Source organism: Pseudochaenichthys georgianus, chromosome 7, assembly GCF_902827115.2.
Source record: "Pseudochaenichthys georgianus chromosome 7, fPseGeo1.2, whole genome shotgun sequence".
NCBI classification, from domain to species: Eukaryota; Metazoa; Chordata; class Actinopteri; order Perciformes; family Channichthyidae; genus Pseudochaenichthys; species Pseudochaenichthys georgianus.
Window position 1 is genome coordinate 29,091,533 of NC_047509.1, and position 17,155 is coordinate 29,108,687.

A 17,155-nucleotide genomic window follows, 5' to 3' on the forward strand; every position below is an offset into this window, starting at 1 on the left:
TCAAAAAACAATTATAAGAGTCAATGTAGGGAGGAGAGTCCTTTGTCTTTTTGATACTCTTCTTTTGTTGTTTGTGTGGACAAGGCACTTCATAAATGAGAAGAGAATACAGAATGGGTTTTTATAACGTCAACAAAATTGTTTTCTTTTTATGTCAATTTCAGTTTGCAAATTCTATATTGGCTTTTAGAAATTTTGTTTTTGTATTGCCAAAAAAATACGATGGACAATACAATGACTGTGAAGGCTGCTTTGTAAAAAAAAAAACTTATAAGACCACTACTTAGATTTTCATATTTATATTCTATTTATCTGAGATATTTCATAGTTTAAGCTTACAATTAGGGCTGCAACAATTTCAAAATGATTTGTGCAATATTACAATAATGAGAAGGATTTGTTAAAATACCATTTGAAGGATTAAAACAATATCCTGGCCTTTAGATATTATCGCAAAAATGATGCAAAACCGATCAATACCTCCTATAATTATAGCAATCGGATAAAATGATTACATTTATCTTATACCAATTATTTGGAAGCTTCTTTAGGTTGGAAAGTAATTTTTAGCATGAAAAAAAATACAATGAAATCAAGAAAAAACATGTTTTGCATTGTCCGGCATGGACCCTAGTAAAAGACAGTTCACCTACAGTATGTTCAGTGCAGAGAGGAGAAAGTAATTTTACAAATCAATATTCTTAACACCAAAACTACTATATCATTATCAAAAGCCACTTTTAGAAGCGTGTTTTTATGATACAAATAGATATGAATAACCCAAGCATGGAGTTATCAGTTGGAATGTAAAATATCTCTTTGTGCCAGTAATTTTGTCTCGACTGTGGCAGTACCTTAGGCTGCCTACAGGCCAGGTCTGCTCCACCCAGGCTTCCCCTGAGCTTCTTCTCACCACCTGCTCTCCCAGCTGTGATGGATCAGCTCCAAAAGCCCACTTTAGTGTTCTACCATCCACAAGGAAAAAGAAAAGGAACTATAGTCTAGCTCCAGTTGTTTCTGTGCTCATTGAGTGACATGATTGAAAGGTACAGGAAATAAAAGAGGATTGTCTGGGGAGGATTTGGCTTATGGGCATACCATAGACACTGCTGTATTTTGACCAACCCGGTATCACGGCAAGACGTGAACATGTGACGATTTACCATGCTGACAGTTACACGGTATTGTTAACCCATGTTAACCAGTGGAGAAATAACCGGAAATGCCAAGCAAATGCTACCCCGACGTAATGATTTATTTTTTAATAGTCACACTCGATTACACCGATTTTCTTGTTGCCCCAGCTGGTCGACACCTCTTTTAGCAGAAACAAAGGCTACATTAATGTATTAAATCAATGTTAATCCATGCGTGTGGATGTGGAATTAACGGACGTGACGTTGTGCGATTGCGTTGCCAGGCAACAGCTTCGGTTCATGTTCAGTGGCGGCCGGCCCATAGGGGCGCTAGGGGCGCCGCCCCACCTCTTCCCACATACAAAAAAAAAAAATTAAATTAAAAAAAATATATGTAAAAAAAATATATTTTAAAAATATATATATATATATATATATATTTTTTTTTTAATGAACAAGGTAAATATCATACAATTGGTATCAGTAAAATGTATAATCTACAATAAAATCTCGTTTAGAATTGTGTTACGATGTCTAAAGTTACTGATAAGTCACATGTTTCCTGCCTGGCCTTGCCCGTGGCATAAGTTTATCATTACCGGGCGCCGTGCAAGGAGCCCCCCAGCCAAACAGCAGCAACCAGCACGTTGCAAAAGTCTCAATAGTAAACTGTGCTGCCGAAACATAATTTCAGCCAATCAGCGCCGTCAAATATTTTGGTCACGAGGGCGCTCACGTTGGCGCCCACGTTGCGTGCGTTGACGTGAGTTGTTTTTTAGACTCGTGAGTGACCAAGGTGACACAGTAGTTGGATGAGAATGGCTTCGTGTGCAGGTGGAGTCGCCGGATCTCGGTCCGCCCCCAATTCCGTGCAAGAGCTAATCTCCAATCCTTTCGAAAGGAGAAGTTTGGGAGATAAACTGTTGCTTAAAGACCTTGGACTGGACCAACCCGATTTGTATATATCGCAGCAAGCTCGTGAAAAAGACAAAACGTATCAACGAGGCTTCTCACGTAGCTGGTACACCAGAAAGGCATGGCTAGCTGGATGCAAACAGGTAAATGCTGTCTTTTGTTTCCCATGCTTGCTCTTCAAACAGCCGGGGACAGATACGATCAATCAATCAATCAATCAATCAATGTTTATTTATATAGCCCAATATCACAAATGTTACATTTGTCTCAGTGGTCTTCACAGTGTGTACAGAATATCAGTATGACAATACGACACCCTCTGTCCTTAGACCCTCACATCGTACAAGGAAAAACTTCCAAAGAAAACCCAGTTTAAAGGGAGAAATGGGAGAAACCTCAGGGAGAGCAACAGAGGAGGGATCCCTCTCCCAGGACGGACAGACGTGCAATAGATGCCGTGTGTAAATTGAAAAGATAATACATTTGCAACATAGGTAGTCCAAATGTTTGGAAATGCATGTGTGTATAATAGGAAGATGAATCCACGAGGATATCCATCCAGGACCTATGATCCAGGACCACAGCCACGACTCAAGATCCAGCGCTCGCGATCCAGGACACAGGACCGCAGGATCATCCATGACTCCGGATCCCAGCGTATATAGACACCAAAAAGAAAGACATTTGGGGAAGCTGGGTTAATCGGAACATGAGTGTACACGGGTATAGACAGAGAGAAGGAAGAAGTAAGATGTCCCCCGACAAACTAAGCCTATATCAGCAAAACTAGGGGCTGAATCTAATCAGCCCTAACTATAAGCTTTATCAAAAAGGAAGGTCTTAAGCGCACTCTTAAAAACGGATAGGGTGTCTGCCGCCCGAACACAAACTGGAAGCTGATTCCACAAATGTGGAGCTTGATAAGAAAAGGCTCTGGCTCCCATTGTACTTTTAAAGATTCTAGGAACAACCAACAACCCTGCATTCTTGGAACGCAATGCCCTAGTAGGACAGTAGGGTATAATGAGTTCTTTAAGGTAAGATGGCGCCTGCCCATTAAGGGCTTTGTAGGCGAGAAGAATAATTTTAAATTCTATCCTGTGTTCTATAGGGAGCCAGTGTAAGGCAGCCAGAACAGGAGTAATGTGGTCCCTTTTCCTAACTCTGGTTAGTACACGAGCCGCAGCATTTTGAATCAGCTGAAGCGACTTGATTGACTTCTTGGTACTCCCTGATAATAAAGAGTTACAATAATCCAGCCTAGAAGTAACAAATGCATGGACTAGTTTCTCTGCATCGTTTTGAGGCAAGATATGCCTGATTTTTGCAATGTTACGTAGATGGAAGTAGGCGGTCCTTGAAATTGATTTTATGTGGGCGTTAAAGGATAAATCCTGATCAAATATAACACCAAGATTCCTTACAGTCTCACTGGAGGCCAAATTAATGCCATCCATAGTTAGTATGTCTTTAGATAATTTGTTTCGTAGATTCTTCGGGCCAAGTACAATAACTTCAGTTTTGGTCGTGTTTAACATCAAAAAGTTTAAGGTCATCCACGTTTTTAAGTCCTTAAGGCAGTCTTGAATTTTATTTAGATGATTAATTTCATCAGGCTTGATTGATAAATATAGTTGAGTATCATCCGCATAACAATGAAAGTTTACAGAATGATTCCTTATAATATTGCCTAACGGAAGCATATATAATGTGAACAAAATAGGTCCGAGCACTGAGCCCTGTGGCACTCCATGGCTAACTTTGGTTTGCGTGGAAGATTCATCGTTAACACGTACAAACTGAGAGCGTTCAGATAGATAGGACCTAAACCAGCCTAAAGCAGTTCCCTGTATGCCAACTAAGTGCTCTAGTCTTTGCAATAGGATATCATGGTCGATAGTATCAAATGCAGCACTGAGATCGAGCAAAACAAGAATAGAGACAAGTCCCTTGTCTGAGGCTATTAGAATATCATTTGTGACTTTAACCAGAGCTGTCTCTGTGCTATGATGTGTTCTAAAGCCAGACTGAAAATCTTCAAATAAATCATTGTTTTTTAAGTAATCACACAACTGTTTTGCGACCGCTTTCTCAAGAATTGTTGAGAGGAACGGAAGATTAGAAATAGGTCTATAGTTGGCTAAAACCTCTGGATCGAGGTTGTGCTTTTTAAGAAGCGGTTTTATCACTGCTACTTTGAATGATTGTGGAACGTAGCCTGATAATAAAGACATATTCATAATATTTAATAAAGAAGTGCTAATTAATGGAAAAACTTCCTTCAACAGCTTAGTTGGAATTGGGTCTAACATACACGTTGATGGTTTAGAAGAGAGAATCATTGAATGTAATTGTTCAAGGTTAATGGCTGAAAAGCATTCTAGTTTACTATCTAGTGTAATATTAGAACTTACGATTCCGGGAGCTGTTGATAACACTATACTGGTCGAAGGCAAGAGGTCATTAATTTTGTTTCTAAGAGTAACAATTTTATCGTTAAAAAAGCACACGATCTGTTCAGAAACTAGACAAAAGTTAAACGAGTACAAACCACAGACTGTCTGTGTCATGGAGAATACAGTCGCTGGTTTATTTATGTCTGTATAGGCCGTTGTTGTGAGTGTGGACGGTCGGAGCATATATAACGTTAGCTTAGCCAAGCTCCATTTAGAAAACACGCATTTTAAAAGGGTTTTTCGCCTGCCGTCTGTCTGCAGACTTGTCAACGCGTTAATTCATGGTTTTTACTAACCGGTATCAGTATTTTGTTAATTCGGCATCATTTTGAAACGTGTATTACAATTAAATCACGGTAAAATATGTTCATCTTGTTGTAGTTGTAGCCCCCTTGCCAGCGATTCTCTCTCTAGTTTAGCATACTCAGCGCGACTCAGCCTGGTTGTTCCTGGCCCTAGAACCACGATTTTATGGGGCCAGAAAAACTGTGAATTAGGACCCTCTATCCGGTACTAGGCCAAGTGGAAACGCAACCAAAAACGGGGCCCGCACGGCTCGGCACGCTTAAAGCGAGCTCCGCGCTGCACTGGAAACGCGCCGTTGCATCACCAGAAGTCCTAATTTAAGGGGTCATTTCTCCCATATCAACAGCCCCACCAAAAATATTTTCCACCAGCCGCCACTGTTCATGTTAATTTACTAACTCTTCAACTACAACCGTAGTTATATTTAAAAACATGTTAGAAGGCCTCACGAAATACTTTAATGCAAATTAAAATGTAAATGTGAAGGAATGTGTGTATACCAAAATACATCGCTCATAAACGAAACCGGAAACAGACGTAGGCAAGATCCTCAGCTCGATGATTGGATGGCTTAGCCGCAATGCATGCTGGGATTTGGTGTTTGTGATGTGAAATCTGAAAACGTTTTTTAAAAATAAAATAATACTTTATTCCGAGTGTGCTTGCTTTTCTCTTTGAAAGTCATCACATAACGGCATTGTAATACACGGATCGGCTGCATTAAATATTACATATCTGCCGTAATTCTCTATTTATAGAGCCCTGCTGAGAAGACTTCTAGACAAACAGGAGAACTGCCGCCAAAACTGAAAACGTGACGTGGATCATAAATATATAAGCAATTAAACAACATCTTACATTTCTTTTCACACAATACGTCTCCTTGCAGTATCAACACTAATTCGGCTGACTTTTATATTTGATCCAATTGGTAGATAGGCTGTATTTACACCATAACGGTGCAGAGCTGATAGAAAGGGACACCTGGTGGTTGAAGAAAGTTATTGAATTTTATTATTTTATTATTAAATAAAAATGACACTCCATAGACACTGGACTTGACTTTTGGCGGACACCGTTTGCAGCGTGTCTGTGATCCCATCATACAAACAGTCCTCTGTGTTTCTGAAAGAGAAACAACGTGCACACTGCAGACGGGGGGTAACCATAGAGGGGGTATCGCTGCCTTTCCTCTGCACCCCGGGGCTGATGGGTAATCACTCCCAAATGAGTTTAAGGGAACAGAGATGAGGCACTTGAGTCCTGCAGGATTTCCCCGTTAGTATCAGTGTCTCGGAAACACATGTTGGCGACTGAAAGACATCCAGTGTTTGGTATTTTCCTGAAGCATCCTTCACCTACAGTGTCTCAACTGAAAGAGGACCATAAACACACACAAAATATAATACAATTTTGAGATTTGGGGATATTTATCTCCCAGTCTTTCACTTTTTCTGACATTTTCAACACCAAACATGTCGTTAATGTCTCTGTTTAGTGAACTACAGCAATTTGAAAGCCTGTACATTATTTATATCACACTTTATCAGTAGAAAAATGCAGGAAATGACTTTTTTAATGCAGTATTTTCTGATTTATGGTGCAACACAAAGATATTTCGCTCTGTGCAAACCTTTGACTCTAATATGTCAACAACATGAAACAAGAATATGAACCTGGCTTTATCCAATGTTCACACAAGAGTTCTACATCCTGACACATCCTTCCAGTGCTTCTCAAAGAGTGGTCCGTGAGTGACCCCTAGTGGTCCGTGAGTATATTGGTAACATTTCACATTAGAAATACATTTATTTATTTAAGTTTTCCGCACTCTCGCGGGAATATCTCCGCAATGGAACGAGCCTAAGTTTCAATTTCGATTGCATGATATAGCCCAGATAAACACCTTCATCACACATGTTGCCACTTGTTTGTACCATTTTCAGGCGTTTTGTAAAAAACTATGTGTTTTTGGATATTTGTGGAGTTAGGTGGTCCGCGAGTGTTTTTTTATTGGTTAAGTGGTCCTTGGTATGAAAAAGTTTGAGAAACACTGTACTCAACTGAAAGAGGACCAGAAACACATTACAAATATAATAAAATGTGGAGAATTTATTATAATATTTATCTCCCATTCTTTTTCTTTTCGGGTATTTTACAGACCAGACATGTCGTTGATGTCACTGTTTACCAAACTACCACTTTTTCTGAAAAATGCTTAAAATGATGCAATATATGTTAAATACATGGTTTATACATGTAATTACTGGGGTTCCATTTCTTCTGATTACCTAGTTTGGGCGTGCACATTTGCTGCGCGCAAAGCTACCTCTTTTGGATTTGGAAAGGTTGGCATGAATGTAACTGTTACGTTTGAAGGGACGAAATCGTGACATCTTCACGTCTCCCAGCATGGTAAATCGTCACATGTTCACGTCTTGCCGTGATATCGGGTTGATTTTGACAGGCTGACAGTGGGTAGCAGATATCATATCATCTGGAAATGGAGGGACATCCATGAGGTCAATGACAAACCAATTCCCTGGTGCCTCTGGTTATTTTGTCTCTACGAACCCTCTTCTCGCATGGGTGCCAGTATAAGCCACACACAGATCTCATGTGTGTGTTCACATTTGGATCTTACCACAGGTGGGAGTGTGCCTCTGCTGTGAAACACTGACATTTGACTCAAGTTGCCAATTACAAGAAGGAACATGAATATTAAAACACCTCAGGTCACAACCCAGTGCCGGTGACTGGCATGTCCATTTGGAAAATTCATAAATAGGACAGAGAAAAAGAGCTCGACCAAGATCAATAACTTCTCTCTTATTTATTCGTACACAAAGCTGACTTTTATTTCACTGCCCAAGCCGGGTCCCTCAGATACATTGGCTGCAGAAATCCAATTTGTTTTAGTCTATCAACCTGCAATGTTGGAGTAGGTGCATTGACTTTAAATGTACCTGTCATGTGAAAAGCCTCTTGGTTATTATAACCAATGGTACAATCCCTGTAATATTTGTACACTATTGCAAGAAACCCAGAAACAGCTTCTAATACTAGAAATCAAAAACTCATTAACTAATTGATACTCTAATAAGTGAATTCTTAAAATGTTGGATGTTTAGTAGTTTAGTTTAAGGGCATTAGTTTTCACAGCAGATCATCGGGGGTGAATGGGGGTGAAATCATTTTTACGTCTGCCTCAGATGTGGGCCAAAGCCAGCAGGTGGCTGACACATCCATGCACACACCTGCTGGGGAAGAGTGGGACGCTTAATCACAGGCCGAAAAAAGATTATACGGTTAATCACTGCCATTGTTAAATCTAAATCACAGGAATCACTGGTGTACAAGCTGCCTCCTGCCTGAAGGCACCGATGAGCAGTAGCGGTTCTAGAACATTTTACATGGGGTGGCAAAGGGGGGGCAAGAGGTCATGCCAGGGTGGCATGGGAGGGCGGACAGTACGTGGTATTTTGTATATAACCTATTTATTGTTAATTCATGCCCTAACACAAGTGTTCTTAATGCACAAGAGAAAAAAGGTGTTCAGACAAACAATCGGGTGCCCTTTGAGTCCCCCAAGCTTACTTCAATAATTTTAAATGAAAGGAAACTACAAAATGTATTTTAAAGCAATTAATTAATGGAACAGGTTGTTTTGCATTACAATGTCAAATTAAATATATATTTTGTTTAAAAAAGATGTGTTGTCTTAGTATTAGACAGACATATTTGCATATGCTCACTAAGCATTATTACATATTAATTTAATATTAAACAAATCAAAATGGCCAATTATTCCAAAATGTTGCTGCTAATATAATCATATGCTTGTCAACTTTAACTGATCAAAAATAAATTCTGAAAAAATACTTGAATTATCTATGAAATTGCAATATTGACACACACGTCCCTCAGTTTGTTTCAACCCTGTCACGCCATACCATTTACCCTCCTATTAAAAATAATGGATCAGTCCATGTGTGATCTGCATTGAGGGAATTACATCACAAAAGTGTCAGTTTCTTCTTTTACCTATATTTCAGTTTTTGTATTTTCAGATTAAGATTGACAAACTCAACATTTCAACTCTGTTATATGAATTAATAATAGTAAATAATTGTTTATTACAAAATAAACAATAGTTTTGCAAAATATTACAATTGTGTAATGTCCTTGATTTCCATGTGGTGCCATATCTTAGCTAAACAAGGTATCATGGCTACTTTTTGTCAAAAACTTCAACCCTGTTACATTTTTTCAAGTAAATTCCTAGTAATTATTTATATGTTGTGCCTGGGGTGGTAACATGTAAGTAGTCCACTACCAGATGTTGACCAACCATTTTGGTTTAATTTTTCAAAGATATAAAGACCCAAAAGGCACCCGATTCAGAGAATACTCTAATTCTGCATACTGTAAGTACTTAGTTATAATTAAGTACACACATGGCATCACCCATCTCTTCAGAGAGCTAAAGGTGACCTGTGCAGCAACACATTTCAATCAATATTTGTCAATACTAAGAGCTGCTAGATTGTGCTGCTGTAATGGAACATGTAAGGAGAATAAGAACATACCATGTGGTCCAGCTGGAGTCTCCTCTGCCTCCTGATCCCTGCCTCTGTCCCTCTTTCTGATACTTCATCTTTATTCCTCACATACATTTCTTCTTCTTCTTCACTAATGTCTTCATCTCCTCCTGCTCTGACCCTCCTGGTCTCTTCAGTGAACTCTCTTTTCCTTTTCCTCTTTCTGTTCATCCTGATCACTTCTCAGATATGTCTTTTTGTTGTTTTGAATCACTCCAGCTACTCTGGCCTGCAAGAGTCTACTTGTGAAAAGCACTGGTCCAAATGCTTGTATAACTTTACACGTTAGGGCCATGTAGCCTAGCTAATAAGTAGCATATCATCAGAAAGTATTTATCAAACGCACACAGGCAGCTGTCTTTAGATCCAGTTTTTACGGTAAAGGATGTATCCTTGACCTATTGATCTGGCCTCATGGCTGTGATGTGTAGTTTACGTGGGTTTAATAGTAGGCTACCGCGTAGTTTAGCAAAGTGATCGATCTCCCAGCTAACGCTGCCTGCGTAGTATTTTGTAACGTAACGTCCCAAACAGCGCCCATCTGTTAAACGCTATCGATTCAAACGGCAGCGTTTTATTAATATTTAGTTTCATGCTCTCGTCCTTAGTAAAAACAAAACTAGTGGAAGGGGAATTGCTCCCAGGGGAAGCTGATCCATAGGTGCTGGGACAGCTCGCTCCCTCTCTGCAGCTCTGTGAGCCGCGGTCTGTGTGAACGCCGCTCCGCAGTTTAATGCAGGGCCGTAGCTACGTTTTTAACGGGCCTAAAATGATATTTAAAATGATTCACTTTTAACTAATGTAATGCTTGTTTCGTTGCTTGAGAAGCTTGTGGAAATAGTGTAGGTTTGTTGTAGTACAGTTTTAAGGAAACAAAAGTTAGGGGGGGCAGCTTCCCCCCCTTGCCCCCCCGTAGATCCGCCCCTGCCGAGGAGTCACTATGATCTTTGTCAATAGAGAACCGCAGTGACACGTCCTAAAACCCGGATGTAAACTTCTTCCGGTTCCTTCGTCAAAAACGCAATGCAATTTCTCCATAGGATTTTGGGAAATAGCTCGAAATAAGGTCTGTGGTTGACACACATTTAAGAGAGGGATCACGTTTTGTTCAGCCGGATAATCTCCACATGTCTCCCCTACTTTTATAATTTTTGAATCATAAATCTAGTTGCCAAAAGCGAAATGCTAACGTTATGCTATAAACTAAACTACAAGCCAGTACAGCAGCAGGGTCGCACGACTTCAACGTCACGCCAACTTACGATCGTTTCAACTGACTTGCACTGAAACTGCACTTTGAACACTTTAAATATATTAACATTTTAAACTGTATACCCCGTTTATCTAGGCCCTTTTTGTTTTGTTTTATGTATACATGTCACACTGTGGGAAACGATATTTCTGGATGTATAACACATGTAGAATTTTTTTACAATAAAGCTGACTTTGACTTCCGCGTGCTTGCATATTTTAACAAGGCTTTTCATTTTAGCCACACTGAATTTAACTAGAATTCATGGCTGTGTCAATTACCAGTCTGATATCGTTTTACAAAGATGACAAGAAGAGTGTAGATAGAGGAGAGAACCACTACAAGTCAGGACACGTAAAACAGTGCAGCCTAGATGAAGGTGTGCTTACCGGTGTTGTCAGGGCTAGCATGAGGGACAAGGTTTATAGTGTCGGTGAGTAGTGATAGCAAGAGTACCGTTAACCTAGAGTTAATTCACATTAATTCCCATCAACAAATCCATTTTATGTGTCACATGAAATCTTTATTAGGCAAGGCTAGTTTATTTATATAGCACTTTTCAACACAAGGCAATTCAAAATGCTTTACAAAAAAATGAAAGACATTAAGAAATGGCATTTAAAACCAGTCATTAAAAAGAAAAGCTAATAAAATAAACATTAAAAGAAAAAATACATGGATAAAAGTTACAGTGCAGTTTAAGATGTGAATAGTTCAATTAAAAGCAGCGGCAAAAAGAAAAGTCTTCAGCCTGGATTTAAAGAGTTGCAGTGGACCTGCAGGTTTCTGGGAGTTTGTTCCAGATGTTTGGAGCATAATAACTGAACGGTGCTTCTCCATGTTTAGTTCTGACTCTGGGGACAGAAAGCTGACCAGTCCCTGAAGACCTGAGAGATCTGGATGGTTCATCATTTAGCAGGAGGTCAGAAATGTATGTTGGGCCTAAACCATTCAGTGCTTTATAAACCAGCAGCAGTATTTTGAAATCTATTCTTTGACACACAGGAAGCCAGTGTGAAGACTTCAGAACAGGAGTGATGTGATCCACTTTCTTAGTGTCAGTGAGGACTCGAGCAGCGGCGTTGTGAATCAGCTGCAGCTTCCTAATAGATGTTTTAGTGAGACCTGTGAAGACACCATTGCAGTAGTCGAGTCTACTGAAGATAAAAGCACGGACACGTTTTTCAAAACCCTGCTGTGACATTAGTTTTTTAATCCTAGATATATTCTTTAGGTGATAGTAGGCTGATTTAGTAACTGTTTTAATGTCACTGTTGAAACTCAGGTCAAAGTCCATGACTACACCTAGATTTCTGGCTCTATCTGTTGGTTTGAACATTGCAGACTGAAGCTCAGCGCTAACTTTTATACGTTCTGCCTTGGCTCCAAAAACCATTACCTCAGTTTTATCTTTGTTTAATTGGAGAAAGTTCTGACACATCCAGTCATTGATTTGTTCAATGCACTTACTCAGTGTTTGAATTGGAGCATAGTCTCCTGGTGAAATGGTTATGTAAATGTGTGTGTCATCTGCATAGCTATGGTAACTTATTTTGTTGTTCTTCATTATCTGAGCCAGTGGTAGCATGTAGATGTTAAAGAGAAGAGACCCCAAGATTACAAATATTACACACCAGAAAACACAGAAATATCCATGAAATAAACATACAGTAGGCTATAAACAATTAAAGGGATAATTGGGAAGGCATTACAAATGTAAATATATTTTAAATAATAAAACAATCCCACCACCACCACAGGTATCTACAGGAGAAGAGGGAATTCTCTGTGGAGAATGGAAATGCAGTCATGCGGCTGCATTAGCCATCCACAGTTTCAGCTGCACTGACACCCCCTGTCAGTGGAAGAAGCCAAAGGCAGCTAAACGTACGCATTCAGTGGAGGAGCTATTTCCTCCAACCAATAACTCATTCAACCCGCTGACAAGAGAGCCCACCTCCGAAGATCGTGACTGGCTGAGGGACAGACTCAGGGGCAGGTTCTCAGGAATTTCTTGGCTTCTCTCCCCGAGCCAGAAGAGGAACACTCCAGCTTGGAAACACTTACTGTTCCTGAAATTCTCAAATCTGTTGGGCATCAGGGACCAATTGACCAGTTTGGGCAATTCTGGCAAGCATGGCATTGTCTGAGGAGCAACAGAGGGCAATTCAGGTGGCTACACTGGTCAGCGAACCAACCCAAACTGGCATTTGTTCAGGAAAGGAAGGTTGACTGGCAGCAACGTTGGAGCTGTCCTGAGGTCAAAGCGTGTGACTGCTTCCCTTAGTGCCAGGGTGCTAGGGCAACAACAGGCCCTTGATGGTGTTTTGTCTGTACAGTGGGGGACTATGAATGAATGTGAGGGCGTCAGGGCATTCACCACTGCAACCCAGATGCAGGTCCATGAGTCAGGATTGTTGGGGGCATCTCCAGATGGTCTGGTAGGGTCTTCCGCTGTGCTGGAGGTAAAGTGTCCCTACGGAGCCAGGGAAATGACAATTAGTGAAGCATTGCAAATCAAGGGCTTCTGTGTCAGTAAGGAGGGAGAAACATTCAGCCTGCGTGAGGAGCATCCTTACTTGCACCAAGTGCAAGGTCAGCTTCACCTCACTGCAAGAAAGAAGAAGAAATTAAGAAATTGTGAATCGTTTTTAATTTACATTTACTCGCCTTTGCAATGTTGTGGTTGTTAGAGTGTTAGGTTTCCTGTCAGCTCGTCTGTTGGGAAGATATCAAATATTAGTTTCATGGAAGTCACACCGTCACATATAAGAGCATTAAGACATACAGTACATAGGCTAAAAGAAAACATCTAAAGATATAACCTTGCACTTTGTCTCGTGAACATTTTCACTATTTTGACATTTTTATAGATGAAAATTGAACCAAATAAATAAATGGTAGATTAATCCATATTGAAAATAGTTGTCAGCTGCTACACTAATTATAATAGTTATATTTCTTAATTAATTAAGATGAGATATTACTGTATTGATCCCAATTTGGGAAATATTTGTGTTGCAGCAGCATAACAAGAAAAACAAAATATAAGTTATTATATATACAAAAGTATGTGAGGGATGGAATATTAAATTGAATATAAATGTAAAATGTACATGTGATTTTACGTCCAAGAGAAGCTATGGAGCAGAGTTCTCTGCCAGCCAGAGGTGATTTGTTATTAGTTCAATATGTCAAGCTGATTTCCCTGAATACAATCTTTAGTTACATGGTGAAACGTTATGCTGCTTGTACTAATTAGACTTATCATATTAAGCCACACAGGTTTTAATAGGATGTATTCATTATCTTTACTTATGTTGCGGTCTTTTCAGCAGCGCCATCTCTAAAACAGCGATACAGTCACTACCCATCATTTACATTTCACCGTGACATGGACAAAAATGTAACGTCAGCTTACCTCATGGCACGAATCCAGACTCTCCTTTGGAAAACATTGTCCGGGAAACGATAGAACGAGCACGTTTCATGCAAAGACCTGTGGCTGCAACCCGGAGCAAAGCAACACACCATTGCGTAGCTAACTAGTAGCGCTAGCTTTAGCTGACGTTAGCTAACAAAACGAACTGCCGAGTAAAATTGGAAAACACTGGTAATTAATTATTCTATAATTTGTAAAACTACGGTGTTAAAAACGACAATTTCAAAAATACAGATTCTAATGGTCAGATATAGATATACAGATACTAAAGATAGGCAGGTACTTGCTTTCAAGCAGAACACAGGGGAAAACAAACTTAGCGGGAGTGTTTACGTGTGTAGGCGTAATGACGTACAACGGTCTCGACAATTTCTGTAGTCCTATTCAGCCACTCGGTAACAACCATCGTTTTTCAGACACGTAAACTCTTCAAAAATCACCAGTGGGGTCACTGCTGATGTATCTACTGTCGTAGAACAAAACGTGATTTATCTCTTAAATTTGTGTCAACCACAGACCTTATTTCCAGCTATTTTCCAAAACCCTATGGAGAAAATGCATTGCTTTTTTGACGAAGGAACCGGAAGTGCTAAAAATGCTAACTTACTTCCGGGTTTTACGACGCGTCACTGCGGTTCTCTATAGACACAGTTCAGCTACAAGTTACCTTGTTTGCATGCAGGTATGGGCTCAAATACCCAACAGTCTGGTAGGGAAACCTATGGTGACTTCATTACAGTTAGATCGTTATTCATTACTTTGCATACTGATAGGATAATTCTATACGAGCACAGCGGATGTTTATTTTTAATGTTATGGCCCTACTGAGCCAACAAAATAATACTTATCGGTTCTACAATTTTAGAAATTAGTCATTTCTGTCACAATATTATAAATGATGAATACATATAAATACACAAGTATGTTAATGGTTTTCCATAATTGTCTTCAACATTAAAATGAGCTTACTGTATAATCAAAAGGTGACTAGACTAACACAACAAAGACAGGTAGCAGCCATTTTTCTGAGTAATGCTACCCTGCTGTTATGATTTGTGAATTGCTATGGGATTGTTGACATAAAATGTAACAGACGAAGATTAAAGTGCTAAATCAGAATTTTTAGGGACTATACTGTACTTGTGTTCATTTTCTATCGTAGGTAAACAGTGCATGAACAGCAGACCTTTTTGACACAGTTTCTCAAAAGAAAATAGGAGATTGTATGATTTTTAACAGACTAAACCACAAGGAGTTACAGTTTACACAGCACTGTTCTTGAGTGGCAACTGAGCAAAGACAATGAATGCTTATACTGCATATCAATATTAATATAAAAAGAAAAGACTATAGCTGATAATTGCTCAACCGGCAGACCAGTTTCACTACTGAACGTGTTTGAAGGTAGTTGTCTGTTTAACCAATCCAAAAATGTTATTATATGCAGACAGGGGCGCCGCCAGGGATTTTGGGCCACATGAAAATATATCACATTGGGCCCCACCACCAGGCACAAGCCACGCAAACCAAGCACAATTGCTGTAACCACACCTCGAGAACCCAACCCAATCATTTATGCTTTAAACAACTCCACCTGTACAGGCTTGCATCTACACTGAACACAAATATAAATGCAACACTTTCGTTTTTGCTCCCATTTTTCATGAGATGAACTCAAAGATCTAAAACATTTTCTATATACACAAAATAACCTTTCTCTCAAATATTGTTCACAAATCTGAACAAATCGAGAGGGGTCTGCCTGCAGACCTCCACTCTCAGGACAGTTCCGGTGCAGACCTCCACTCTCAGGACACCTCCACTCTCAGGACAGGAAGTGCACGGTAAGAATTCCAAAATAAAATCACCACTATCAGTACAGTGCCACTTTCCAAACAGGAAATGCACGCAAATACAAAATAAAATCGGATCTTGACGGATCGTGACACTTATTATATACATATGTATATATAGATATATACGGACACCTTCTATTGTTGTTACTATCAGTACAGCCGCAGCGCCACTTTCCGAACAGGAAATGCACGCAAATACAAAATAAAATCGTACTGACACTTATTATCTATATAGATATATATTTATTTATATATATAAATACGACATCTTGTATTTTAGTTACACCTGCTAGACAACAGTGGAAGGTTCGAGAAACAACCGTGTTTGCCGGGTGCACCGCGGCGGAGGTGGGGAGGTTCCAGCTGGGAACCTTCACCCCGCTGCGGGACCCGTGGGACCCCTGTACGGTGCGTCTTGGTCACGCTTCATATCGGCCAGCCCGGGAAGGAAGAGACACGCAGAGTGGGGGGGGGCTGGACACAGGCCGTGGGGGGACGCCCGAGACCGGGCAATGTCCCCGGTAGAAACCGGGTGAAATAGCCAAAAAAAATAAAAATAATAAAACCGGGGAAAAGTGAAAAAAAGTGTCCGAAAATAGGCACTCGTGAGGCGGGCAGCAGAGTCCCCTGTCAACTCCCGTTACATTCTTCCATGGTGTCATTTGAGCGAAAAACGTTTACAAGAACCAGGTGGGGGGGTCAAAAGGGCTTGACCAAGGCCGACCCAAAGTGCACCGTGGGCGGACTCATCACCTCCGTGATGAGTCTCTATTGTGATTTGAAAACTTCCATCAAACGAGTCCCTTGGTGGGCGGGAAAAAAAACGCGTCAGAATCGTCACTTCCGGTACTGACAGTGGAGGTGTCCTGAGAGTGGAGGTCTGCACCGGAACTGTCCTGAGAGTGGAGGTCTGCAGGCAGGCTCCCATGACAAAATCTGTGATGGTGAGCACTTCTCCTTTGCCGAGATAATCCATCCCACCTCACAGGTGTGGCATATCAAGATGCTGATTAGACAGCATGATTATTGCACAGGTGTGCCTTAGGCTGGCCACAAGAAAAGGCCACTCTGAAACGTGCAGTTTTGCTTTATTGGGGGGGTCCCAAAACCAGTCAGTATCTGGTGTGACCACCATTTGCCTCACACAGTGCAACACATCTCCTTCGCATAGAGTTGATCAGGTTGTTGATT